The 26,682-nt window shown below is 46.1% G+C and overlaps 1 protein-coding gene across 1 annotated transcript in view; it reads left to right on the top strand.

Annotated features, from left to right (window-relative positions):
* The window catches only part of HIVEP3 (HIVEP zinc finger 3), a 379,962-nt gene that overhangs the window by 86 nt on the left and 353,194 nt on the right, over positions 1-26,682 (top strand). Inside the window, exon 2 of the mRNA XM_042996816.1 lies at positions 8,482-8,593. The gene's annotated coding sequence lies outside the window, so the exon portion shown is untranslated. The remainder of the gene's footprint in view (positions 1-8,481; positions 8,594-26,682) is intronic.

Genomic DNA, 26,682 nt, shown 5'->3' with positions numbered 1-26,682 from the left:
TAACATATTTTCTGCCTTTATCATGATATCTTCCCTCTTTATCTTTGGAAGAGGAAAGAGCATGCCATGACGTGGGAATCGAATGAACCTAGGGTTTAATCCTCATCTGATGATTGCTGCATCTGACCTCAGACAAAGAACATAAGCCTCATATTCATCATCTGCAAAGTAGGGGAAAGTCTGGCTTAGAGGGTTGTGGTAAGCATAATATAGCCCTAGTTTATCAAAAAGGAAACCAAGGCAGGAAAGGAGTAAGCAATTAACTCAAGGTCCACAGACTTTGAACCCAGATGGTCTGACACTACTCAGAACCTGCCTACCAGGTCCTTCTGCCATGCAGCTCTGCAGAGGGCCAACATGAACTTACTTCTGATCTGTCTCAAGATGACCCACTGTAGAGGTTTCTGAAAATACTGTCCAGTGTCCTACATTGGACAATTCTTGAGTTAGGTGCCTAGAGTATTTTTATCTTTGACTGTGAGCCTGGCAAGGATGCTGACAGCATACTTTTCAGATATCCAAAGAGAGGGTGGGTTTGTACATGGACTTAGGCAAAGAGGGATTTGCATGGGCTATAGTTTTCTGCCCCAGCAGGAGGTGTTCCTGGTGACTGCTTCAAAAAACTAATATTATCACTTTAAAAAATGAATGAGTGGGTCACCTGGGTGGCTCAGTTGGTTAAGTGTCTGACTTTGGCTCAGGTCAGGATCTCACAGTTACTGAGTTTGAGCCCCACATCGGGCTCTGTGCTAACAGCTCAGAGCCTGGAGCCTGCTTCAGATTCTGTGTCTCCCTCTCTCTCTCTCTGCCCCTTCCCTGCTTACACTCTGTCTTCTCTCTCTCTCAAAAATAAACATTAAAAAAATAAAAAAAAAAGAAAAAACCATGACCGAGTAAGTGAATGAGTGAAGTATTTAATAACTGACATAACAACAGAGAAATTCTCAGCAGAGTGCCTGGAACATAGTAAGCTCTTCATAACTCTCGTCTCCACCCTCAGTCACCTCCTTCTCCTTCATTTGACCTTAGCTTAATATGTTATTTCTTCCCCCATAAACTGAGGTCACTGTCCTTTCCATTATATTATCGTTAATCTCAGTCCAGTACTGAAGAGCACTGATTTTCGGGTGCGACAGCTAAAGTGCCTTTCAGAGTGGCGTGAAATGAGAAAGGATGGAAGCTACTTTGGATGACAGAACTGGGTCCCAGGCATCAGGATAAAAGGATGCACTGATTCTCACACTCTGAAATATAATGGGGCTAAATGTAAGGTCTTGTGATGGGGTCCAGAAAATTAACTGCATGAAAGCAGAATGGGAGAGATGTGTGGCTCAGCGGCCACAAATGTAAAAGATACTTGGGAGGTGAAATTGATAGTTGTATTGGTTATGACACAGATTCAGTTGCTGTCATCGACCTAAAAGAACAATGGTGTAAATAAATGAAAACTTTATTTCTCTCTCACCAACTGAGAATAAGCAGTACAGGGTGAAACAACAGCAGTAGAAACCCAGGATCCTTCTATCTTGGTGCTCGGCCAGACTTCATACACAAGGCTATCAGGTTCACATTCCAGTCACCGGGAAAGGAAAAGAGGGAAGGGAGGGCATGATCTTTTCCTTTAAGAGCAGGACTAGTAGATTCTACAATTCACATCTGCTTTTATCCCACTGGCTAGAAACCAGTCTTCTAGCCACACCTTCCTACAAGGTAGGCTGGGAAATGTAGTCTTTTTTTAAAAATTAAAAAAAAAATTTTTTTTTAAGGTGTATTCATTTTTCGGAGACAGAGAGAGAACGTGAGTGGGGGAGGGGCAGAGAGAGAGGAGACGCAGAATCCGAAGCAGGCTCCAGGCTCCGAGCTGTCAGCACACAGCCCCACACGGGTCTTGAACTCATGGACCACAAGATCATGACCTGAGCTGAAGTCGGAGGCTTAATTGACTGAGCCACCCAGACACCCCAGGCTGGGAAATGTAGTCTTTAACTGGTAGTCATGTTCCTAGCTAAAAATTTTACTGCTAGGTATGGAGAGGAGAATGAATACTGATTGAACAATTAGAAGACTTACAATTAAGTCAGTATGATACAATAGTGCAATTTGTTTGCAAAAAAAAAAAAAAGTCTTGGGCAATACTACATCATGTTGATAGAAGAATAGTATCTTCTAGAAACTGGAGTTGGGAAATATTTTCTGAAAAGAGCCAAATAGTAAATATTTTGGTTTTTGCAGACCATGTATGGTTGGTGTTGCAAATTTTTTCCTATTGTTGTTTTTTAATATAATCCATTAAACATGTAAAAATCATTTTTAGCTCATGGACTAGAAAAAAATAGCCTTACCAAGGGCTATAATTCGCCAACTCCTGTTACAGGACATCGATGGCGATGAGCGTGGAATCAAGCCCTGAGATGTGCAAAAATATGTTCAGGGTTGATGATCAAGATGATGAGGAGGGGACTCTGGATGAATTTGCAAGAGCAATTATTGAAGGCATTGATTGCTTTTAGTTTGGAGAAGCTAAGACTTTAAAAAAAAAATTTTTTTTTTAACGTTTATTTATTTTTGAGGCAGAGAGAGACAGAGCACGAACGGGGGAGGGTCAGAGAGAGAGGGAGACACAGAATCTGAAACAGGCTCCAGGCTCTGAGCAGTCAGCACAGAGCCCGACGTGGGGCTCGAACTCAAGGACCGCGAGATCGTGACCTGAGCCGAAGTCGGACGCTTAACCGACTGAGCCACCCAGGCACCCCGAAGCTAAGACTTTTGATGGCATTGTTTTCAGATTCTGAATGACAGTTACGTAGTTAGTATGTTTCCAAAGGGAGGAACTGGAATCAGTGAGAGGATGCTCTGGAGACAGACTGGGGCCCAGCATAGGGAAGGTCTTTCTCGTTTATGGAGCCCTTATTGCCAGGCACTGTTCTAAGCACTTTACATAGATGGTCTTACTTTATTCTCAACAATCCCATCAGGTAGGTCCCATTTTTACCTCTACTTTCCAGATAAGACAAAGCAACATTAGAAGGTTAGTTTATAACTTGCCTAGGCATACAGGCTACTAAGCGGTAGAGTCATAGTAACTACAACCCTCTACTGCCTACTTGCATGCAAATTAAATGAAATTAGAGATGTATATAATTTAGCAGGCACTTAGAGGCAGAAGAAGTGTTGTTGCAGGTGATAATCATTATTATAAGCCATAGGAAGTACCCCATCTCTCGTAATGGTGCTTGTATTGGTTTCCTGTGTAACAGATGACCAAAAACTTGGTGGCTTAAAACAATGTATTTATTTGTTTTGGGTTCTGGAGGCCAGAAATCTGAAAGCAGTTTCACTGGGCTGAGATCAAGGGGTCATCAGGGCTGTGCTCCTTCCATAGCCTCTAGGGGCAGAATCTGTTCCTTGCCTCTTCCAAGCTTATGGTGGCTTCTCTGTTTCCTTGGCTTGTGGCCACATCACTACAGTCTCAGCCTTTGTGGTCACATCGCCTTCGCCTCTCTGCACTCTGCCTCTCCCTTATAAGGATATGTTGATCACATGTAGGGCCCTCACAGATAATTCACTATAATCTCCCCATCTCATGACCCTTAAATAAATCACACTTTTTGCCATGTAAGGTACTATTCATAGTTCTAGAGATTAGAAGGTGGGTATATTTGGGGCTGTTATTGAGCCTATCACAATGGTATTTAAGCATACGGTGGATGACCACATTATTTTCTTTCCACTATTAGGGAAAAAAAAAACCTTTATAACATTCTCTGATTTATTGATCAATCAGAGCATCTAGTTTTCTTGTAGTGTTTTTGTGTGGACAGAATATATTTTGTATAAGGTATGATGTAGAAGTGATAATTTTTTAAAAAATAGTCAAAGTCTGACACAATTTACTGAATAATACATTCCTTGCCCTATGGATTTAAAATTCAGTTTTCAGCAAACACCACACTTGAATCTGTTACTTGACTTCATTCATTTCCATCAACCCATTTTGTTTCTGCAACTGTGCTGCAGACTGTTTTATTTACTATAGTATTAGGGTACATATTTATAGTTGATCAATTCAGTCCCCCCATTCTTTTTTTTTTTCAATATTCTTGCTAATGGCTCTTCTGCTGTTTTTGTTTGTCATTGTGTATCTCAACCTAAAAACTTCCTTATTATCATTTTAATGTGGTTGTGGGAAGAGAGAAGATAGATGGAATTGTAATTGTCTGTCTTCCATAATGATCCTCTCATCCTATTTTTTATTCTGGTGACTTTACTTATCTCCATTGAGATTTTCCATTTTTGTTGTTGTTGTTGTTGAAATCATGGAAGCTTAATTCCATATCTCTTTCTCTCCCTCTCTGTCTGCCTAATATTTCAAAACTTATAACAATTAAACTTTACGACCACACGATCAATTATTTTTATACTTTACCATACCTTTTACTGCTTTAGTTCTCATTATACTTGCCTATATAACATATCTTCTCCTTTCTTGAGTTCATTATTCTGGCTTTTTTTTTTTCTTGGCCAGAATAGATCTTCAAGTAATTTTTTAAAAATTTAATAAAGGGTATTGGGGTGATATAATTTCTGTGTCTTGGAACATGCCTTTCTTTTGTCATCACATATAAGAGAAATTATAGTTTGGCAGCTGGTAGAATTCTTGAGTTACAATAACATTCTCTTAGAATTCTATAAAAATCGTGCCACTGTCTTTTATCAGTGCATTGAAGATGAGAAATATGTCAATCTGATTTTCTTTTATGTTTTTAAATTTTTAATGTTTTTATTTTATTTTTGAGAGAGAGAGAGAGAGAGAGCATGAGCAGGGGAGGGGCAGAGAGGGAGACACAGAACCTGAAGCAGGCTCCAGGCTCTGAGCATCAGCACAGAGCCCGATGTGGGGCTCGAACCCACGAACCCGGGGCTTGAACCCACGAACCACGAGATCATGACCTGAGCAGAAGTCAGAGGCTTTACTAACTGAGCCACCCGGGCGCTCCAATGATTTTCTTTTCTTTTAAGCAGCCTGAGTTTTCTCTCCTATCGGGAAGTTTGTAGTTGCTTCTCCCTGTTTTTGGAGGATCAGCCCACATCCTCAGCAGTATTCTGCTGCCTGGCACTTAGACTTATATGATCTAAGGCCTAAAGTCTTTCTTCAGCTCAAGGAAATGATCTTCAATTTCTTCCTTAATTATTGCTTTCCCCTTCATTAACGATGTTGCCTCTTTCTGGAACTCCTATTTATTAGACTAATTTTGAATATTCTGGATCTCTCTTATATATTGTGTCTAATATGTTTATTTCAAATAACCTTCTCCTCCTCCTCCTTCTTCTCCTCCTCCTCCTTCTTCTCCTCATCCCATAACAAGCTGGGGTCCTGCACCAATTCAGCCTCTACTTCTACCCATATTAGGGACAAACTTCCACTTTCCCAAGATGTTTTGGAGTAGCTGCCGTTCTGTGTGGAGAGAACCATCTTAGTTCCTGATGTTCTTTAATTTGCTTCTGAACTGATGCCCAGGACTCTCTCGTTCACACTCTGATCTGCTGAGCTTGGGATTTTCCAAGACCCTTCTCTGGAAACCTATGCACTTTCTTCTTAAGAAGTCTGTGCAGAACTGTGAGCTTATCAGCACTAATCAGCTTTTCCTCACCCACAATCCACCTACTTTACATCTTCCTTATTTTCTACAAAATGTTGTCTTTATTGACAGCATCTTTCTCTGATCCCCAACACTGCCACTCATGTTTTGGTCATTATCTCTATCTCTATATAGCTGTATCTATATCTATATATGTTTTTTTTTGAGGAGTGGGAGTAAATGTATATGCCCAATTTACCATCCCAGAGATCAAAAGCCCCAGAGTGGAAATACAGGGTAATGAAGCATCATCTGGGTTCTGGACCAAATGACCTTGCAGCCTCTTCTAGCTCTGGGAGGCTTTTCTCTAAAATCTAAAGAATAAAGCAGCATAATGAAAGGTTTGAGAATCAACTTTCACAAAAAGGTCCAGAGAGATAGGGTTTAATTTAGTCAGGAGAACAGAGTAAGGTAGGCAAATGGCGAGTCACATTAAGCCTGCTGAAGATAGGGCAAGAGAGACTAAGCTTAAATTACAGCCATAGTGACCCAGGTTGGTCACTACAAAGACCATTTAACTCTCAAACACTTGTGTGACATCATGAGGCATTGCAAAGCCCAGGGAAAAAGCTTCCTTCTCCGGTGAGTTTTCTGGAGGGTAAGGGCTGTTCTGTTTAAGGGAAGAGAATGGGCTGAGCCTCCTTCCAGGTTCCCTGGCAGCCTTGGGGTATTATAATTATGACACCTTGGTGCACGTGATGTTGGATGGGGAATAAAGCAGCAGATAAACTCCCAAAAGTATAAAAAAAAAAAAAAAATCTTGTTTTCACCTAGCCTTGCTGAAAGATATATATTTTTAAATGTGAGAGACTGTTTTTGTCAGGAACACTAGCTCCAAATCTTTAGAACCGAATGGAGACATCTTTAATTTCTTCCCCAACATGCTGGGAGGAATGGGGTTTTCAGCGGCTCCCTCTCTCCCTGCAACTGGAGGTTGCACTCGTCCACATCTCCTGGCAGTCCCTTCCCCCAGGGCTGGGTACAAGAGAAGCTGGGAGAGGGTAAGGGGGCAGACTAGGGAAAGGAGTGCAGGGCTCCCTGTGGTAGGTCTGAGCCTTGTCACACTGCCTTTTGGGCTGAGGTCGCTGGTGGCTACGGGAGAGCCAGTTCCAACCTGTGTGGCTGGTGACATTTCCGGTTGCCAGTGCCCAGCCAATCAGTGACATGCCCAGCTAGCTGGGGCGATGACACATGAAATATGATAATTTTCTGCCAAAGAGCCCTGGAAGCAGGGAGAGAAGAGTGTATGTGTGTGTGTGTGTGTGTGTGTGTGTGTGTGTGTGTGTGTGTGGCTGGGAGGGATCAGCACAGGCTGTGCCTGCCACAAGGTGGGAGGGGGACAGTGCATTGGTTTTGGTAGTTTGCCAAGGGAAGGAGTGGGCTCCGATGTAGGGCTGGAGGGACATGCCCAGGGAGTGTCTGTAGGCACTTCAGGGATGCTTTTCAGGTAAGCTGCTGCTGCCACAGCTGAGTGGGAATCTGAGGAGAAGCAGCCAGTGCCATTAGGAAGGTCTAGGACTCCCTGGATAAAAAAGAAACTGCAAAGGGCATTTTCCTTCCTTTCAGACACGAGTGAGGTTAGGAGTTTTGGGTTCTTCTTGGTGCTACCTCTTTAAAAGCCAAACCAAAACTGGAATAAATACTATCCAAGTGGCTCAAGTACTTCATGAATAATTTTTTAAAAAAAATTTGGGATGGAGTTTATCTCCCCCTCCCCCACTGCATTTTTCTACCTCTGGGCTCAACCTAGCCCTGGGTGGGGGGGGGGGGGGGAAGTGTTGTTAACAAAATCTTGAAGAAAGGCCTAAGTCTGAATCTTAGAGACTCTAAAGGCCCAGGTGGCAGTTTGGATTCTGGATTCTGGTTGAAAAAGAAAATGTCTTGGAATAAGACCTGGTCCTAGATTACATGATCCTTTAGAAGTAGTGCTAGAACACTTCTTTACTTTGAGGACCTGGGACCTGAGGCTGGAGGGCAAGGGATAGGGCAAGGAGGGCCCTGTGGTTAACTCCGAAGTGGCCGAAGTCCCTACTTCCTTCAGCCCCTTTGGCAGGCTTCCCGGTCTTTTGACAGCAGTTAGGGGCTTGTGAGGGGTGTCGCCCGTGCTGACCCGAGTCCCTTGCATTGTCTGACCCGGTGAATGTGTATGTTCAGAAGTGAAGGATCATAGTGTTTACATAACATGCTGATTAGTCACTGAGGAAGCCCATCACTGCAATAAATACGTGTCTCTAGTTTTATACCTTGCATTTGCAGCCCCTTCCCCCCCCCCCCCCGCCCCATCTTGTTAAAAAGCCACAGATAAACGAAATTATGATCACTTTGTGCAAGCCTGCCCTGTGGCTTTAGGCCTGGGACCGGCTTCCTGCTCTCGGAGTAAGAGCTGTTCGGAAGTGGTAATTGGTGTACTGTACCTTTAAAAGGTTAAAACCTCGCTCAAAAAAGATCTGGACTCATAGTGGAAAAGACAAGCGAGGCATGGGTTGGCTCTGGATTCAGAAAACAGCTGCTGATTAGATTCTGTGTCTGCGGGCTGAATTCATTCCGTGTTTTTCAGCAGCAGGAATTCAAGAGGGATGCCGCTGTTTGGGTTTCTGATCGTGATTTATATTTATTCAGAGGAATAACAGAGGGTGGATCTGTTCCCGGCGCGAGCATGCTCACAACCAGCCGACTCTCCCATTATCCAGCTGCCTAGTTTGGTGCTTCGATGTACATGTACATTCCGTGTGCATATGTGTGTATACAAACACGCACGCATGCCTGGACGGACATATGTATGCACAGGTTATTTTTTAAGGACAATTCTTTCAATAAGGTCTTTACCCCTTACTTGAAACAGGTGTTCATGAAAAAAATGCACAAAATCCTGACTGACCGGAATAATTCATGAAGAAGGGGCTGGATCCGTGGGTCAGAGAACACAGGACCAGTTTGCCATCCCAAGGCCGAAGGTAGGGGACTCTGGATTTTTATTCGGCGGATGGATTCCTTGCGCATGATTTTATTTATTGTGCTTTTGCCTGCGGCCGCCTCGGGAGAAATGAAATAGCGGGCTGCGATTCCATCTTGACGTTGCCTTTCTTGGGCAAGGTGTCCGGGTGGGCGGCCGCGCGGCGTGCGGTGCCCCGGGCGGGCTGAGCGGCTGCTCGGCCTGGTGCCGGGGGAGCGGCGCGAGCCTCAAGTGACCCCCGCGCGTCAATCCCGGCGGCCGCGGCTGTAACCCTGTGCGCGCCGCGCGCTCCGCGCTCGCCCGCCGCCGCCCTGCACCCGAGTCACCGGCTCCCCAGGGAGCAACCCCCCCCCCCCCCCACTCCCCGCCCCGGCGATCGCCTCGCCGCCCGCCACGGCACCTGCGCTTCCTGCTGCCACCCGGGCTGCCGCCCCGGGATGGTTCGGGGTCACCGGAGCGGTCTCCGCTGCCCAAAAGGAGGTTGGGGTGATGCTGGGGGCCAAGGCAGAGGGGGAGCTTCCCCCTCTCCCCTTACAGCGCCCCCCCCTCCCGTTACTGGAGCAGAGCAAGCTGCCTCCCCTCCAAACAAAACCAAACAGTAACCAAAGTCCTGCTCTGTTGGGGATTCTTGCCCCTCTCCAAGTTGTGCCCCACATGTTACCGTCTTTTAACGCTGGACACCCTGGTGACACTGAGGGACCCCGGCTGAGACTGCGCGGGCTGCCGGAGGACTGCCGAGCGCGGCGGACAGCCTGAACCTGCGTAGCCTGGGACCCAAGCGATGTGGAGGAGCTGGGAGGCTGGGTGTTGATTTCCTTGAACGTGGCTGCTTCGGTTTACCGTTGCAGGTCAGGACAACTTCTGTGGTTCGGCCCGCCCTTGAACTTTGGGGGCAATGATTGCAGGCAGGAGGGTCTGTTTCTGGCAGCCCTTGGCATTGTCACCGCAGGAGCCAGGTGCCCCGCCCCCCCTTCCCCTGCCACATCGGTGCGCTTCGGTTGTGTTAAACCTGGCTTGTTTTCTGGGCTTCGGGGGTGGGGAGATGGGGGGGCGGTGCGCTGAGAATGGGGTGTGCGCTGAACTGATCTCCACGAACGTTCTCCAGCCCTCGTCTGTGTGATTATGTAACCCCAACTAATGATCAGACCCTGCGCCCGAGCAGCTCCCCATTATTTCCTGGGCCTCCCCCGGACTGAAGGAGCTGGGTCCCACGTTTAAGATGTTTTTATGTAACTGTGTGTATGCTGGGGGCAGGGAGAGTGTGGGAAAACGTGGAACAATCGGAGCACCTTCTGTGAAAAACACAGGGGCGGAGACCACGTGTTTGCTGGGGACAGGGTGGAATTGGCTTTGGGTGGGTGTGGACTTGAAGACCCTCCCATATCCCTTGCAGCTAGTCATTGCTTGTCTGAATTTTCCTGTGGTCCTTCCATCCCTCTTGAACCACGTAGAAGCTTGGCATCACCCCCGCAGGGCCCCTAGGTTCCTAACTGAGGGGTGAACAGGATCCTGAATCCAGGGTGACCACCCAGGCTCACTTGCTTTGGGTCCCAGCTGTTCTTCATGCCTCCCAGAAAGGGAAGAGTCTCTGGGCCGCTGGGGTTTCAGTTTTGTTCTGGGGTTGGGCTGCACCGTGGGGCTTGAGAAAACCTCGGAGGCCAGCTGAGCCGCTTGGCATGTGCTCTTTAAAACTGATGGCTTGCAGAGGCTAGAGACCCTGTGCATTCTTTCATTAAAACGTTGTGGGATTCTTTGGGGGGAGAATCAGGAGCACAGGACAGCTCTCCCACTGGGATACCTTCGGGCAGGAGGGGAAGGGGTGTATGATACTCAACTCCCTGTTCTTCCCCCACGTTGTTTGGTTAAGGCACCCAGAAGACAGAATTGTCAACATGGGGCTCCTTTATCACACCCCGTAGCACAGCAGCCTGGGGCTGCTGGGTAGACTTGTTAATTTGATGGGAAAGTCTGGCCTCTTCAGGCTAAAATTGTTTTTTTTTCCTCTCAGCACCCTGGTGGGTCTGCTTTAAGAGCCAACTACTAAAGGGTACACATGGCAGCCGCTCAAGATGTGTTCAGCTGGCACTGTTGCTGGATTGTCTCCGCCCATTGTGTTTCAGCAGCAGCCACTCTCCTCGGAGTGGAGAAGGGTGTGCTGCCTCCGGGTCCTTGCCAAGTGAGCCTTTGAGGCGGCTAGTGTGTGAAAGGTACAGGCAAGAAGAAGATGCGTTTAGTCTGAAGTCCTGGCAGGTTCCAGGCCCCAATTTGACGGGAAGTAATGTACCGAAAGCTGTGCCACGACTTGATAGTTTTACCTTGTCTCCCACTTCCTGCTCTGTGAGTTACCGATGTCTTTCAGGTTCTTTTCCGGCTCCACATTGCCCACCAGGGAGGCCCTGACATACTGTTCATTCTGTCTCTGGTGGGATCAGAGCATGTTTACAGACCTACAGATGCACAGGGAAGGTAGGGTAGGGGGGAACACTGGCCACATGAACAGGAAGCACTGGTGTTTCAGGCCAGACTTGGCCAAGTGTTGACCAGTGTTGTTCTCCATCTGTAAAGTGGGTATAATCATCACAGCCTTACCAAGCCCACGGAAATATCTCGAGAAGAAACTGAGATGGGCTAAAAATGAGATGTGCTCTGTAGCTCGTGAATATTAAGATGATACCACAACCGTCTGCAACTCACATTTTCACAATTTCGCTTATCCAGTTGGGACCTTAGTGGTAAACCAAGAGAGATGTCATAAATCCATGAGGTACAGTTCATGTATTTTGACGATTGCAGAACATTTCATACTTTCTTTCAGGAGTCTTCAATCAGGTAAAGTCTGAAGGAGCTTGGTTTTAATTTGTCAAAAACACTTAACAAATTGGAAGAGATTGATACAGTACTGAAAATGGGTAATTAAAGGTCTTTTTGACATGTGCCGGTTAGAAGTACTAGTAATGCAAGAAACAGAAAAAATTTAAAAAAATTGAAATAAGATTTAAAAGGTATAGGAATTAAAAGCGTAGAATTTTAAGGCTATCTAATAAAAGTGCTTAATGTAAGCAATTCAATGCAATATTCTGTATTTTGATAGGTTCTTCAGAACTCTGTTTTGTAGCCCAGTAACTGATGTTCACAGTGACCTTTATGCATCAAGAACAGTTTTAGTGACATGCTCTGTGCCCAGTTGAAGAATGCATCTGAATTTGAAGTATTCCCCAAACGATTTTTTTTTATCATGATGCTTAAAGGAAAAAGTGCATTTATGGAGGATAACAGAACACCTGAGGTTTACAGATAGCCAGGAGCTTGTTGATCAAAATATCAGAACTATAAAGCACTCCTGTTGAAATTGAGAACTTTGTGACCTTTGGCCAAAATTTAGCAGGGAACGGTTGTGCTGGTATTATATAATGCTTATATTCTAACATTTGATGCTGCGGAAAATACTAAGGGAAACACGGGAACCCCAACCTGCCTGCTCGTGACCAGAGACGCATGAAGAGCCTTCCAGTTGGCTGCTCTAGTGCTGGAATGAACTGGAGGAGACTCCATGATAGAAAAGATGAAGCAGGAGAGGTCAACGAGGGAGAGCGCGCGCGCGCGCACACACACACACACACACACACACACACACACACACACACACGTGGGGGAGGGGCAGAGGGAGAGGGAGACACAAAATCCAAAGCAGGCTCCAGTCTCTGAGCTGTCAGCACAGAAGCCCAATGTAAGGCTTGCACCCACGAACTGTGAGATCATGACCTGAGCTGAAGTCGGACGCTTAACTGACTGAGCCACCCAGGCACCCCCAAGAGTATTTTTGAATTTGATGCATACGTCAAAACATGAAGACACTAATTTAAAGTCACAGAAGAGTTCAATTTCTAGATGCACGTTAATTCATCATTTGGGCAAATCATTTCAAGACATTTTTGAACTTGCTGAAGAAAAAACCTGTTGCTAACAATTCATTGAATATGGTCAGAAATGCACAGAACTGTCCAGAAGTTCTATGTCTACAGGCAAGGGGTTACTGCTGCAATAAGGTGGGGAAAAGGGTATTCTCCCAAATCCCAGGGGGCTTAGAAGGCAGAGGAGGTAAGGGTTGGAGGTGACTGAACTGCACTCTCCAGAGTGCTGCCCTTTCGGAAGGGTCACACTTGGGAATATGTGCTTGGGCCATAGATCCGGCTTGTTGGTGAAAACCATGCGTGCACGAGTGATAGGATTCCTCTCCTCATAACTAAGTGTTACAAAAATACCAGCTGTGGCTGGCACTCTCGTGAGAAAAGGAAAAGAGTGGGGCTTTACATCTAGATAGATGTGCAGTAGAGATGAGCTGAGAGTGCCTCATAGGGAAGGTTGTCTCAGGAATCTTGGAAACCCTCTGAATGCACATGAGTCCTGGAATTGGGGTTCAGAACCAACTTTTAAAAAAAATGAGTAATGTATGCATGACTGATAAATCATAGAAAGTGATGCAGAAGAATAACAGCAGTATTATAAATACACGACATGCTCTGTGAGCCTCTGTCACCGAAGTTAGTTTGTCCACTCATCCGTTGGACTTCCAGGCTTGGTGTTAGAGGCTGAAGCTATCTTAAGATCAGAGGAGCCTGGTGAGAATGGACTGATTTAATTTTAATAGAAGAATTCTGAAAACCTCCATCAAGATTCAATATGGCAGACCCTTGACGTTTTCTACAGAGAGATTTCAAACTTCTGGCAGATCTCCAAATTTGGAGATGCAGAAGTATTTGCATAGGCTCTTGACTTCCTTCTGAATCAGGTAGAAACCTGATTCTACCTCTCTGTCCAGAGAGGAAAGCTTTCCATGGTTACTCACCAGCCACCAATTATTTGCCTTTTCAATGCGCAGTCGAGGAAATAAAGTTTTTCTCACTTCCAGAGTTTCTGTTTTCCTGGCGGAAAGAGCTTTGTCAAAGCTCCCTCTCTAGCTAAGAGACCAGCTCTTGCCCTGTTGCTTTGCAATGCGGAGTTAACACTTGTGCTTCAGGGGGAGGAAGGTTGCCGTGAGAGGTTGTTCACAAATAACTGAGAAAGTGAATATTGAAGCTACAAATGCCAGGCATGGCTGGAGTTGCTAAAAAATCATACTTGTGTGCAGCCTTTCAAGCTGCCTCCACTCCCTGGCCCTCAATATATACTCACCACACTCTTAGAAACTTCCCCTGGCTGTCAGCAAATCTCAGTGAAGAGAATTGGGGCGTCACACGGCTGACACATATGGTAAAGGACTAAAAACGAGAGCATTACCATTGAAATCTAGGCAAGAGAAACAGGAGGTAGTCATTTGCTCTGTGCCCTCATTTTAAGGATTTCAGAATTTGAGAAGATTCCAGGAGATTTTATTTTATTTTTTAAAAATATTTATTTATGTTTGAGAGAGAGAGCATGAACAGGGGAGGGGCGGAGAGAGAGAGACAGAGAGAGAGAGAGAGAGGGAGAGAGGGAGGGAGAGAGAGAGAGGATCTGAAGCAGGCTCTGCAGTGACAGCAGCCAGCCTGATGCAGGGCTCAAACTCAGGAGCCATGAGATGGTGACTTGAGCTGGAGTTGGATGCTCAGCCGGCTGAGCCCCCCAAGAGCCTCGAGATTCCAGGAGATTAAGGAATAACAGCCTTGTGATTATAATTATAATAAATAAAAGAGTCAGAACAAATGTACTGTGGAGGTCAGGCCTTGCTGCACCTTACTGGAGAGATTCTTGCAAGGATGTTTCTGGAGTGATTTGGGTGGAAGCTCTTAGAATTTTAAGTGAGTTTAAGAGCTACACCAATTGCAGCTGAGGAGATCATCTTTGCCAGGCAACTGGAAAGATGTGGCAGGAACCACAGCAATTCGTTATAAGAGTGTCTTATTAAATGTTTCTCTGTGAACTTCTTTTTAAATAATGTTGATAAAATAGCCACTAGATACAAAAGAATACTTACAAACCGTATATAAAGGTGCAAAGGTACTCACCAGTCAACTAACAAGAAAGAATGTTACTCTTACCTTTGAAGAGTGTTACTCTCACCATCCTGTCCCATCTCCCCCCTTTTCAGGGATAACTATTTTCTGGACATTTCTGCCTCTTTTCCCAATGCTTTTCTTTATTTACGTTTTGCATCCCTAAACAATATCTCTAGCTGTGTATGTTCATGAACTTTATGTAAATGGAATCATACCATTTGTATTCCTGGGTCTTAAGTACGGAGTCAGCCCATGCAGACCAGAAGGCTGCATCGGTGGGAAACAACTGAAATATTTCCATGTCCGTTGGTGGTAAATTGCTGATCACCTGACCACCTCTCCACAAACCCCCCTTCCCCCAAGTGCTCTCACAAGACCTCTTCAATTCCCTTCACCTTCCTGAAGGGAATCCCACCTGGCACAATAGGGGGTCTTGGGACCCAGCTCCCACACTGTGTTTGGGATCCCTTCTGACGATGGCAGCTGGTTGTTCAATGCTTCATTCCTGGATTTGTTCATGTTGCTGAGTGTAGCTGAAATTTGTTCACTTTGCTGAACTGTAATATTCCACTGAATGAGTATATTGCGGTTTATATATCCTGTTACTAACAAACACTAAAGGTTTTTCCAGTTTTTTTTTCCTGTTTTAAATAATGCTGCTGTGAATACTCTTGTTCAAGCCCCCTTGTGAACATGTATATAGGTTTACTCAAGGAATATACATAGGAGTAGAATTACTGGTCATAGACTGTGGGCACCTTCAGTGCTACTAGCCTAGTTCGAAATTAATTTCCATTATGCTATGTGAATTTCACCTCATTAAAAATAACTAGTTTCCACTGTGTTTAACCAATTTCTATACCCAGCTGCAGTGTGTAGTTGTTCCTTTTGCTCTATTTCTCGTTGCTAACACTTCATGTTTTGTTGGATATTGTCAGAAATTTTTGCCAGTCTTACGGGTATATAATAGTATCTCATCTGGTTTTAATTTGTATACATTTGATTACTCGAGGGGTTCAGCATCTCCTCAGATGCTTGTTGACTTTTGGTTGTGTGTGTGTGAAAGAGTGCCTTTTCAAGTGTCTTGTCCATTTACTTTAAAATTGGGTGGTGTGTATTTTTCTTATTTATTTGTAGAGGTTATTTATGTATGCTGGAAACTATATTCTTAGTGTTGATAATATCCTATCCTAATTTCTGGAATATTTCCTGGTCTTTTTTAGTACTTTTAGAGTGGCAGGAATTCTGAATTTTGACGTAATAAGATTTTATCAATCTTTATTTTATCATTGAGCTTTTCGTATCTTTTTAATGACATCTTTCCCTATGGCAAAGTCATAAAATAGTCTCCTGTATTGCCTTCCAAAAGTTTTAGTTTTGCTTTTCATGTTCAATAGTTTCCCTTGAGAATGATCCTCTCTATGGATTTGATATTCTTTATCAGGATAAGGAACTACCTTTCTTCAGTAGTTTGCAAAGGGTTACTTTTAATCATAAATGGATCTTTCTAAAATAGCTTTCCTGTATTTTTGAGAGGATTTATGTAAGTTTTTCTTCCTTTAATTTGTTAATGTCTGGTCAACTACTTTCCAATGTAAAATTAATCTTGTTTTCCTAGAGTAAACCTGACTCGGTCATGATGGATTCATTTTGTTATATGTTGCTAGATTTGTTTTACGAATATTTTGTTTAGAAGTTTTGCATCTATATTCATTCATGAGTGTATTGGACTGCAATTTTCATTTCTCACATTATCCTTGTCAGGCTTTTGCATCTAGTTCTGCTAGACTTGTAAAGTGAGCTGTAGAATACTTCCTCTTTATCTGTTCTCAAAAAGAGTTAGGGCTGGGATTCTTTCTTCTTTGGGGATTTTTCACTGGAGATTCAGTTTCTTCAGTAGTTATTGATCTATTCAGGTTTTAGTTTTTTTTTTTTCTGGAATTGATTTTGGTAAGTTAGATTTTTTTTTTTTTTAGCAATGTATCCATTTTGTCTGAGTTTTCAAAATATTTTACCATAAAGTTATTTATAATATGCTTTTTAATTTTTTAAGCCATATGGCATCTGTGGTGATATAACTCCTTTTCATTTATATTACTATTGTGCCTTCTATATTCTTTTGTTGAATACCCTTTTCAGAATTTATAGCTCTATTAGATAAAACTTCTTAACTGTGTTGTTTAAATCTTTTCTGTCATTATTGATTACTGTCTGCTTGATCAATTAGTCATTGAGAGAAGTGCCTTATAATGTCCAACTATGATTGTGGATTTCTCTGTTTCTTCTTATGGTTCTGCCAGTTTTTTGTTTTATATGTTTTGGGCCTTTGTTAATATGTACCTACAAGTTTAAAATTGTTTTATCTTGCTGGTGAATTGGATCTTTTATAATGGAGTGGCATTTGTGTCTCTAGTGATTCTTTTAGTCTTAAAGTCTATTCTGACTGATATTAACAGAGATTTACCAATTTTGTTTTGTTTAGTATTATCTGAAGGAGTCTGAATTATATTTTTTAGAATTTTCTTATGTGAGGGTCTGCTGGTGACGGCTTCTCTGTTTTTTTCTTTGCCTGAAAAAACAGTAACTTTTTCTTTGTTTTTGAGAGCTAGGGTAGGATTCTAGGTTGACAATTATTTTCTCTCCAATACAATGAAGATATTATTTGCATGTTTTCTGTTTCCCAGCATTGTCTTTGAATTTTTTTTAATGTTTTTATTTATGTTTGAAGGAGGGAGAGAGAGCGAGAGAGCGAGCGCATGAGTGGGGGAGGGGCAGAGAGAGAGGGAGACACAGAATTTGAAGCAGGTTCCAGGCTCTGAGCTGTCAGCACAGAGCCCGAAGCGGGGCTCGAACTCACGAAATGTGAGATCATGACCTGAGCCGAAATCAGAGGCTTAACCAACTGAGCCACCCAGCCGCCCCTCCACCATTGTCTTTTTTTTTTTTTTTAATATATGAAATTTATTGTCAAATTGGTTTCCATACAATCCACCATTGTCTTTGAAATCTACTATCAGTCTTGTCTTTCCTTTGAGAAAAATCTTTCTTTTTTTTTTCTGACTACTTTTGAATGTTTATTTTTTGTCTTTGGTGTTTTACATTTTCACAAAGATGCACCTAAGTGTATATTTCTTTTAATTTTTTATATTTGGTACTCATTGGACTTCCAGGATACATGTAATAGTGTCATTTGTCAGTTATGGGAAATTCTTATCCTGTCTCCTCAGGCCACAAAAGATGAACCTCAAGTTTACTTTGTTGGGCAGATATCCTCATACTGGCTTCAGGGCTTGGCTCCCATTCTGGGCTCCAACTTGTACTTGGTTTTCACTTTCCGAATATTTCTTACAAACTTCCCAGCTCATTAGTTGTTCAAAGAGATGTTTTTCAGGGTGTCTAGGTGGCTCAGATGGCTAAGAATTCGACTTCAGCTCGGGTCATGATCTCACGTTTGGTGAGTTCGAGCCCCGTGTTGGGCTCTGTGCTGTCAGCCCAGAGCCTGGAGCCTGCTTCGGATTCTCTGTCTCCCTCTCTCTCTGCCCCTCCCTGCCCAAATAAATAAACACTAAAACAAACAAACAAACACCAAAGAGATGTTTTTTTATTCTATCTAGTTTTCTTTGTTGTTTTCAGGAGAGTTGCCTACATACTTCATTCCCCACAGCACTGGAAATAAAAGTCTACAGAAGTTCATTAGCTGCTAGGGGGTTAATTCTTCTTCCTTGGTAACTTGGGAGAACTGCTGAATTTTTAGCTGATTTTCCTTTCCAAACGTTGGCTCTTATGTTTTGGCAGGGCATTTCTTCTGGAGGCACCTTTTTTTCCCCCAAACCTGGAACAGAGTTAATTAGGATTAGAGATGGTCTCTTCTCTTCCACTCACTAAGGGCTAAATGCTCAGAATTGCTACCTTTTCTTTTTTGGCTACCTTTTTTTTTCCCCCCATGCCTTGGGCTGAGTTCCACCTTCCTGCTACCCTTATCTCTTTATTTTTAGTTTGTGATTGAATGATAAGTCTTCCCACCTGGGGACCAACTCTCTTTTGGGAAAAAAAGAATTGCAAGCATCCAGTTCTCTAAGACTGGCTCTCTCAACTTCCAGCAAGCGGGACTCAGAGACAGCTGGCATCCCCAGACCCTCCCTCTGCCCATGTGGCTGGGTTGCGCTTGACTGAACTCAACTTGCATTGTTTTTGGCTGATGGACTTTATAACTCTCTGTTGCTAGGAGGGGTTTGTCCAGGAGAGCTCTGACTGGTTACTTTCATGTGGCTTACTCCTGGGCAGGTGGGCTCACTTTTTGGTGTATTAGTGAGGGGCTGCTGGGTTGTCATTGTCCCCTTCCCTTCCTGTGAGCCTTCTAGTGGCAGGGCACAGCAGATGGACGTTCCGGCTGCCACAGACCCCCTGCAGACCCGGTGGAGGGAACGGTGCCAATTTCATGTTCTGTCCCCATTCGTGCTGCCTGCCTGCCCTACTAACTTCTCTGTTCACCTCTCATCCAGCCAGGCCAGGGGCACCCCTGGTGCCAGGTAGCCAGGCAGAAACTGGTTGAGTTAAGGATTTCCTCTTTCCTTCCATCTTTTCCAGGGTTTGAGATGGTCGGAGCTCATCTTGCTGCTACCCCAGAGCAGGGTGGCATTTGCTCCCCTCTTCTGCCCACCTCCTTTTCTCCCCTGCTACAGCCCCTCACCCCAACCCCATCCCCCAAGTTTTTAGAGAGAACAGTTCAAGGGTGAATGAACATTTTTCTCGGATGGAGACAAATGACCTCCCCTTCTCCCAAGGCCAAGTCGCTCTTGGAAACGCCTTTCCTTTTTTTCACCTAATATATGCATACTTTCCACCTGGGAGGCAGAAGCTACAGAGGAGCCCAATGAGAGAGCCTCATGGGCTTGCCAGCCTGCTCTGTGGGTCATTGGCCGGTTTTTGCTGAACATCTGCCCCACTGAAGCAGGCTGAGAATCAGTCTCCCTGGATATCTGATCATTTCCCCTAATTTGTAATGGCAGTGCTGGAAAGGCTTGGGGCTCAGGGGCCTGCCGCTAGCTTGGCATGGACAGGGAGAGAGTAGGTTTTCAGGAGGGAGAGAGGGAGGAAGGAAGGGAGGGAGGAGAAGGGAAAGGGAGAAGGGAAGAGGGAGAGAAAGAAAAGGAAAAAAAAAAACAGCAAAGGAAGCAGAACGTATCTAACTCTTGCTTCCAAGCCCAGTACATCTCAGGTGGGACTGTAAGATATCAGGTCTCTTTTTTTATTTGTTTAATGTTTATTTAGTTTTGAGAGAGGGAGAGACAAAACGTGAGCGGGGGGCAGGGGGTGGGCAGAGAGAGAGAGAGAGAGAGAGAGGGACACCAAATCCAAAGCAGGCTCTAGGCTCTGAGCTATCAGCACAGAGCCCAGCGCGAGGCTCAAACCCACGAACCTTGGGTTCAGATCATGACCTGAACTAAAGTTGGAAGTTTAACCAAATGAGCCACCCAGGTGCCCCATCAAGTCTCTTTTTAAAATTGAGCATAATGTATATATAATAATATTCACCCTTTCAAGTGTACAGTTCGATGAGCTGTGACCAACATCTACACCCATGTCGCCACACCACAGTCATGATACAGAACATTTCCGTCATCCCTAGAAGTTCCCTTGTGCCCATTTGCAGTCAGTTCTGCCTCCCTGCCACCCCTTTCCCTTTGCCACCACCACTCTGTTTTCTGAAATGAGAGCTTTGCCTTTTCTAGAACCCCATATAGATGGGATCGGAAAACAGGTGCCTTCTGGCTCCTGACTTCTTTCCCTCAGCACAGTGCCTTTGAGGCTCCTTCCTGCCGTGTGCATGAGCAGCTCATTCTGCACTGCCCGGGCTATCCCTTTGCACAGATGTACTGCCGTGTGTCTTTCCACGCACCTGTTGATAGAAATTTGGGTTGTTTTCCATTTTGGGCGACTGCAAATAAAGCTCCCATGTAGGCTTTTGTGTGCACCTATCTTTTCATTTCTCCTGGGTAAATACTTAGTCAAGTTCCTTTTCTGGTTTATCTCTCCAGCAATTGGAATACCCATTTTATCTGTCCACGTGCCTATCAGCCCGTCACCAGGTGGCCCCTTATATTTGCCTTCTTATGAGTGAGCGGGAGATAATAAAGAGATTTGGATACCACCACCTGTGCCAAGCCCTAGTATATCCCTCAGACCCTGTCTGTCTATCTGTTCGATACCCTCACTAGACTGGAAACAATATGGCACAGGAATTGAGAGCATAGGCATTGGAGCCAGACTGCCAGGGTTCGTATTCTACCTCTGTCACATTCTAACTGTGTGATTGTCCTCAAGCTTCTTAACCCCCATGTGCCTCAATTTCTTCATCTGCAAAATGGGGATAATAGGAGTACCTGCTGAACGGGATGTGAAATATTGACAGATAGATGTGCTTAACCCATAAATACTATCTGTTGGATGACTCTTCATATAGGAATGTCAGGGTGTGGACCACATAGAGGCAGATCTCTTCCTAGCAGCTCATGATGGGAACGGAATAGTTCCCATCAGCTACTCTGTTGCTGGGCACCCTAGTGGCTGAGCTCCCATTAGACAACAAGCTCTGCCTTGACACTGGGTGGACGGGACATTTTTTTTCCCCTTGTCATCTCGTAGCTCTCCTTCCAGCCAGGGCGCCAGCTGCTTCCTTTTCATTCCTGAATCAAAGTTCTGTTTCGGTGCTCTTGAGTGTTAATTACGCTTTGAAAAATATAACTACAAGTCATAAGGGATCTTACTTGTTTGCTTTGTCCGAGTTCCTTCTCTCAGTTCTGGGTCCAGACATGTCAACATGTAGGAAGCACGGCCCGGAGAGGCCCCTCCCACACTCAGAGATCCTTATGCCCGGGTTTGTGTGAGTCTTCATTGCATCACAGGGCTTGAAGCCCTATATTGATTAGAGACATGACAAAGGGGGGCACAGGCCCGGAAGTAGTTTCCTACAGTTCTATCAAGGATGTAATTATCAGGGCCTTGATAGTCGCCAGCATTGTGGATGCCTGTCCCTGACCCTGTCACCTCTGCAAGCCAGGGACTGAAGCTCTTTTCGAACGGCGGCTTCCTTGTTAGGGTGGGAGATATGAGGCCCAAGTGCATCGTTGAAAACGAAGACTTAGCCTAACAGCCCTGCATTCCGAGAAACACTTTCTGGGTCTGAGCCTTTTCTCTCCAAGAAAAAGATGATTTAGGGCCAGGGTGATCCAAAGAGCTCGAGAAATCACCATGTGGGATTGATCTTTGATATTTGCCGAAGTGAGGCACCTGAACAGAATTTTCCTATGAACAGAATAACACTTCCAAAGTACAGACTTCCGTGGGCCTGTGGGGAGTGTTTCTGGAGTCTGGGAGCTCTGAGTGATACAATGTGGTAACTACCTTTTATGGGGCACTCTGGGTAAAGCACCGTGTTAAGCGGTTTCCATGGTTAATCTCGGTTAATGTACTCTGGCGACTTAGAAGATGATGGCCATCCGCCCTTTCAGCAGTGATTCCTGCCCCGGGGGGCTCTGATTTTATTGGGCTCGGGTGAGTCCTGGGCCTCTGGACTTTCAAACACTCCCCCAGTGATTTTAATGTACAGCCAAGGCCAGGAGCTGTTTTAAAGACAAGGGAATTGAACCTTCAGAGGTCAGAGTCACTGGCTGCAGGTCATACAGCTGTGAGTGGAGGTGCAGGGTAGGAGCGCTGGCCTGTGTGGCTGCGTTGCTCGGGGCCTGGGCGCCCCGTTCTGTGTGCTGATCAGAAAGGTGTCAGCACCTGCTCCTGACACGGGGCAGGCCGTGGTCAGCAGGGACACTGGTGGCTTTCCTAGTGCTTCCTTGCTGACCCAACACTCTTTAGAGTCTGAGCACATGTGTGCTGTGAGTCTAAAAGGCTTTCAGCACAGGCAGCCACTGGCCTTGGCTCCTGGCCTGCTCAGGAGAGGGACATGCCACACTTAGCTTGGTTGCATCTGGGTCCAAGAAAACATGGGTGGATTTTCTTGATTTTTTTTTTTTTTTTTTTCCTAGTGAGGTCCCATAGTCAGGCAGAACATCTTGGTCCTTCCTGAGCAGAGCAGGGTAGAAGACAAGTCAAGTAAGTGGTGATCTTTTCCACCCCCCACCGCCAGTAATGACCGCGGCAACGGGGCTCCCGGGAGCTGAGTGCTTACTGTGTGCATCAGGCAGTGCTCTAAGGGCCTTACACAGATTGCCTCATTTTATCCTCACAGGAATCCTGTGAAATAAATGCTGTTATTACCCCATTTTTCAGACAGGGAAAGTAAAGCACAGAGCAGCCGGTGGTGGAAATGAGAATAATCCCGGGCCGTCGGAGTCCGAGGCCCACTCTTAACCATCAAACTACACCGCCTCCCCTCCCCTCCCCCCTGCCCCCCTGCATCCTACTTCACCTTGTTCTTTAACTGTTTCCAGACTGTCATCTGGCGATAGATTCACTTTTAGCACAAGAGGCATGTCTCCATCTCACCATTTCTGGCACAGAGCCAGATTCATAGCAGGTATTCAGTAAACGTTGGCTGGTTGATTGATTTGATTTGATTTCAACTGATGTGCTTTCTGAGGAGCCTACACTGTCACGAGACCGTGAGCATCCTCCGTGCGTTCCAGGAACAGAACACAGGTTACTCGGTTTTCTGCTGCTTGACTCTGAAGTATTTCTAAATACTCTAAGTCCTTCTTCAGGGTGGCACATCACATTCAGCTTTGGTATGTAGCTGCAGTAAGATTCACGCCCTTACAGTTTTCCAAGAGTAGCACTTCTGTGTACTTTAGGAGCGGATCTTTCTTTGAAGGATTCTTTTCCAGAACCACTTTTCTCAGTTGTAACCACCCCTGGACCATCCAGGCCGCGGGAATGAAGCTGTGTGTGGCGGGCTCTTCCAGACTAATCCACTCTGATTTAGTAGCGAACGCGGCTGGCACTCTGCCCAGACACCCTTGGGTCACTTGGACCAGTTCTGTGCGTCCCCGCACAGCCCCGTGCAGCTTCTGTGGCTCCTGCCCTTGTCACCTTCTTCAGATGTTGCCCTCTTGCCAAGAGAGCTGGAGTTTCGGTGGCCAGTATTCACTGGTGTGGGACTGTGGAAGCTCAGGTGTCTTGCCTTGGGAAGGAGGTGCAGGTCTTACTCCAGAAGTCTCCTGGGATCAGGCCGAGGCTGGGACTTCACCTGAGGACAGACCCTGGCCTGGCCTTTCCCCTTCTCTGTGGGCTCCCCCCCCACCACCCCAACTGCTTCACCCACCTCCTGGGAATATTTCCTTGAGGAATCCCCTGCCCAGGGGTCCTTGTCTCAGGGCTTGCTCTGGGGGCATGTGCCCTAAGTCCTGGGCATGTGGATTGGATGTCATTTAAACCAGAAAATACCCCTAAGTCTCTCTTTTAAGCTTTTGTGTTAGTGTCCTGCCTCTGCCGTAAACCTCCGCCCCAGCCTGCGACCCCACCTTCTCAGGGCACCACCCACCTCTGCTCTCCTCCCCACTGGTGCATCCGCACCAACAGATTCTGCTGGCAGCCCCCCCACTTTCCACTTCCCTCCCTCTCTGCTTATTAACCAAACTTGTGTCTACTCTCGGATTCGGCTTCATTTGTTCAGTATCCCACACACAGGTGTTTCTGGAGTCACTGTTCCGTGCCAAGCAGCCTGCTAAGTGCGGGATGTACGGTGTGCCTCGAGGAGACCAGGTGCTTGCCCTAACGGAACCTCCATTTCCAGGGAGGGAAGAACACAGTAAATGAGTCAGCAGGGTGATCATACCTTGAGATGAGGGCTGTGCGGTGGACACGCTAAGTGATGTGACAGAGGACAAGCTTGGGGGCAGCCAGTGAGACAGAAGTGCACGTCTCTCCCCCTGCTTGCTCCTCAGGCCTCGCGGGCTGCTTCCCACCGCACCTGCTCCTAGGAAGAGCACCTGTGACCTGCAGATCTGTCAAGGTTGATGACATTGTCCAGACTGCATTTCTCTTGCCCTCCGAGCAGCATTTTATTAAGCTTAATTAGAACTCTAAGTCCTCTTTTCTTCCCCTGGCATCGGAGGCGCCACCCTCAGCTGATTTTCTTCCTACTGTTCTGGCCCCTCCTGCCTGGCGTCCTTTGCCGCTTCCTCCGCCCCGCTGCCTGGCCGTTAAGAGCTGGAGTGCCCTAGAACACTCTTCTTCCTGTGGCCTCTCTCCCCGGGTGAACCCTTCACTCCCCACTTTGCGTTGACACGCGTCCCGTCTGGACGGCTCTCTGGAACACCTGACTTTCAGTGCAGCTGTCTGCCCAGCGTCTCCACTGGGGTGACTCAGCACGTGCACCACTTGGTTCAGTAGCTGCTCACCTGCCCCCCACCCAGCCCCTGCCCTCTGCCTTTGAGTCTCTCCTCTTCAGACATCCCCTGTCTCGGTAAGGGGCACCTCTCTCCCCCCCACCCCAGGTGCTTAAGCCAGAAAACAGACCTCACCCTCTCTCCTTCCCACCACCCGTCACACCTAAGCTGTCACCGAGGGCCATCGATTCCTCTTCCTGAGGACCTGGGTTGGAGTGCACCCACTTGTCCATCTGATGTCCGTTCCTCTTGTCCAGACTTGGGTGCTGCAAAAGCTTCCTAACTGCTCCCCCACACCCGCTGTGGCCCTTCCAGGCTGTTCTTTTTGCACTGGCCCTGGCCATGTCAGAGGCTTCTTGCTGGATGAAAGAGTTGAAACTTGTTAACACACCTGCTCACTGCCCCAGCCTCTCTCAGCCACTCGCTCTCAACTGCCCCCTGCCTTCCTGAATATCCCGATCATGAGCTTTGCATGTGCACCTCCTTTTCCCCGGAAAGCGTTTCAGCGAGGCCCTCTGTGGCCAGCTGCACACTGTTTGTGAAGGAGCTGCTTTCTTTTTCCCTGAAGTGTTCCGGTCACCACGGGGAGCCACCCCCCACTCAGCCCCTGTCCCCAGCCGAGAGATCCGAAAGACTGCTGCTGTCTATTCCCTCTCTATCGGGAAATTTGGAAGAGATCTAGGCCGTGGCATGTGGGGAGTGGGGAGGAAGGCACACAGAGTGGGGAGGAGGGAGAGGGGGATGTCTACCATAGGTGCAGGCAAGAGAGGCTTACATCGTCTGTAGAGAATTTAAAAACAGTAGTAAAACCAATTAAAAGTCGGTTTGCTTTTTACTGTCATCATGCATAAGAAATTTTTAACAATTTGATGACGAAATACTTTTTCCCCACCGTGGAGGACTGTTCCCCGCCTCTTCACCGGATCTGGGAATAGTTCCTGGAGGTCACCAGGAGATAGTAGCAGGAACCATGGTTTACTGACCACCATGTGCCAGGCTCTTGTTAGATCTGTTAGGATTCGTACCACATTAACTTCTCATAGCAGCCCTAAAGGTCAGGCATTATTGTACCCACTTTAAAGGTTAGGAAACTTGAAGGGGCTGGCACAGGCACATCTCAAACTGCTGGTGGAGAAGCCCTGAACGTGGGCGGTTCGTCCTTAAGCTGGTGGCCATGTTTGGCCTGGTGCAAAGCAGGCTTTCTGATCTGCTTCTGGTTTTCCTCATGGTCCTCCCAAGGCCTGTGCTTCCAAGAAATTTGCTTGAGGAACGGGCTTTGGAATTCAAACCTAGCCTCAAAACATTCCTGACAAGGTCTAGCCTCACCGGAATGCCAGGGTTCTGCTGATAGGGGAGAAGATGGCCCTGGCCTGCAAACATTTGGTGCGGGGACAAGAATGTAGATTTGGAGGAAAGTTGGGCTGAATATGAATCCTAGACCTACCATTTATGTGACCTTGGGAAGACCATTCTCAGAGCCTTGGTTTCCTCTTTTATAAAATGGGGATCATAGTACAGACTGACTTTATAGGGCTTTTGGGAGAGCTAGATGATTCGAGGCCTGTGATGCTTTCATCACCGTGCACATTCCCATTACGTATCAGACTCTGTAAGGTATGTCAAGCTCATGGCAGAGGAAATGATGTGTAATAGGTATGTGACAAACGTTTCCTTCCACATGAAGGGCGCCGGGGCAGTGTCATTAATATTTTTAAGGGGGCACTGCACTCTTCAGTGGGGTCCATGAGACAGACAAGAGGGCACTGAAAATGCCT

Source organism: Panthera tigris, chromosome C1, assembly GCF_018350195.1.
Source record: "Panthera tigris isolate Pti1 chromosome C1, P.tigris_Pti1_mat1.1, whole genome shotgun sequence".
In the NCBI taxonomy this organism is placed as follows: Eukaryota; Metazoa; Chordata; class Mammalia; order Carnivora; family Felidae; genus Panthera; species Panthera tigris.
The sequence above is the reverse complement of the archived record's forward strand: the minus strand, read 5'-3'. Positions and strand labels throughout refer to the sequence as shown.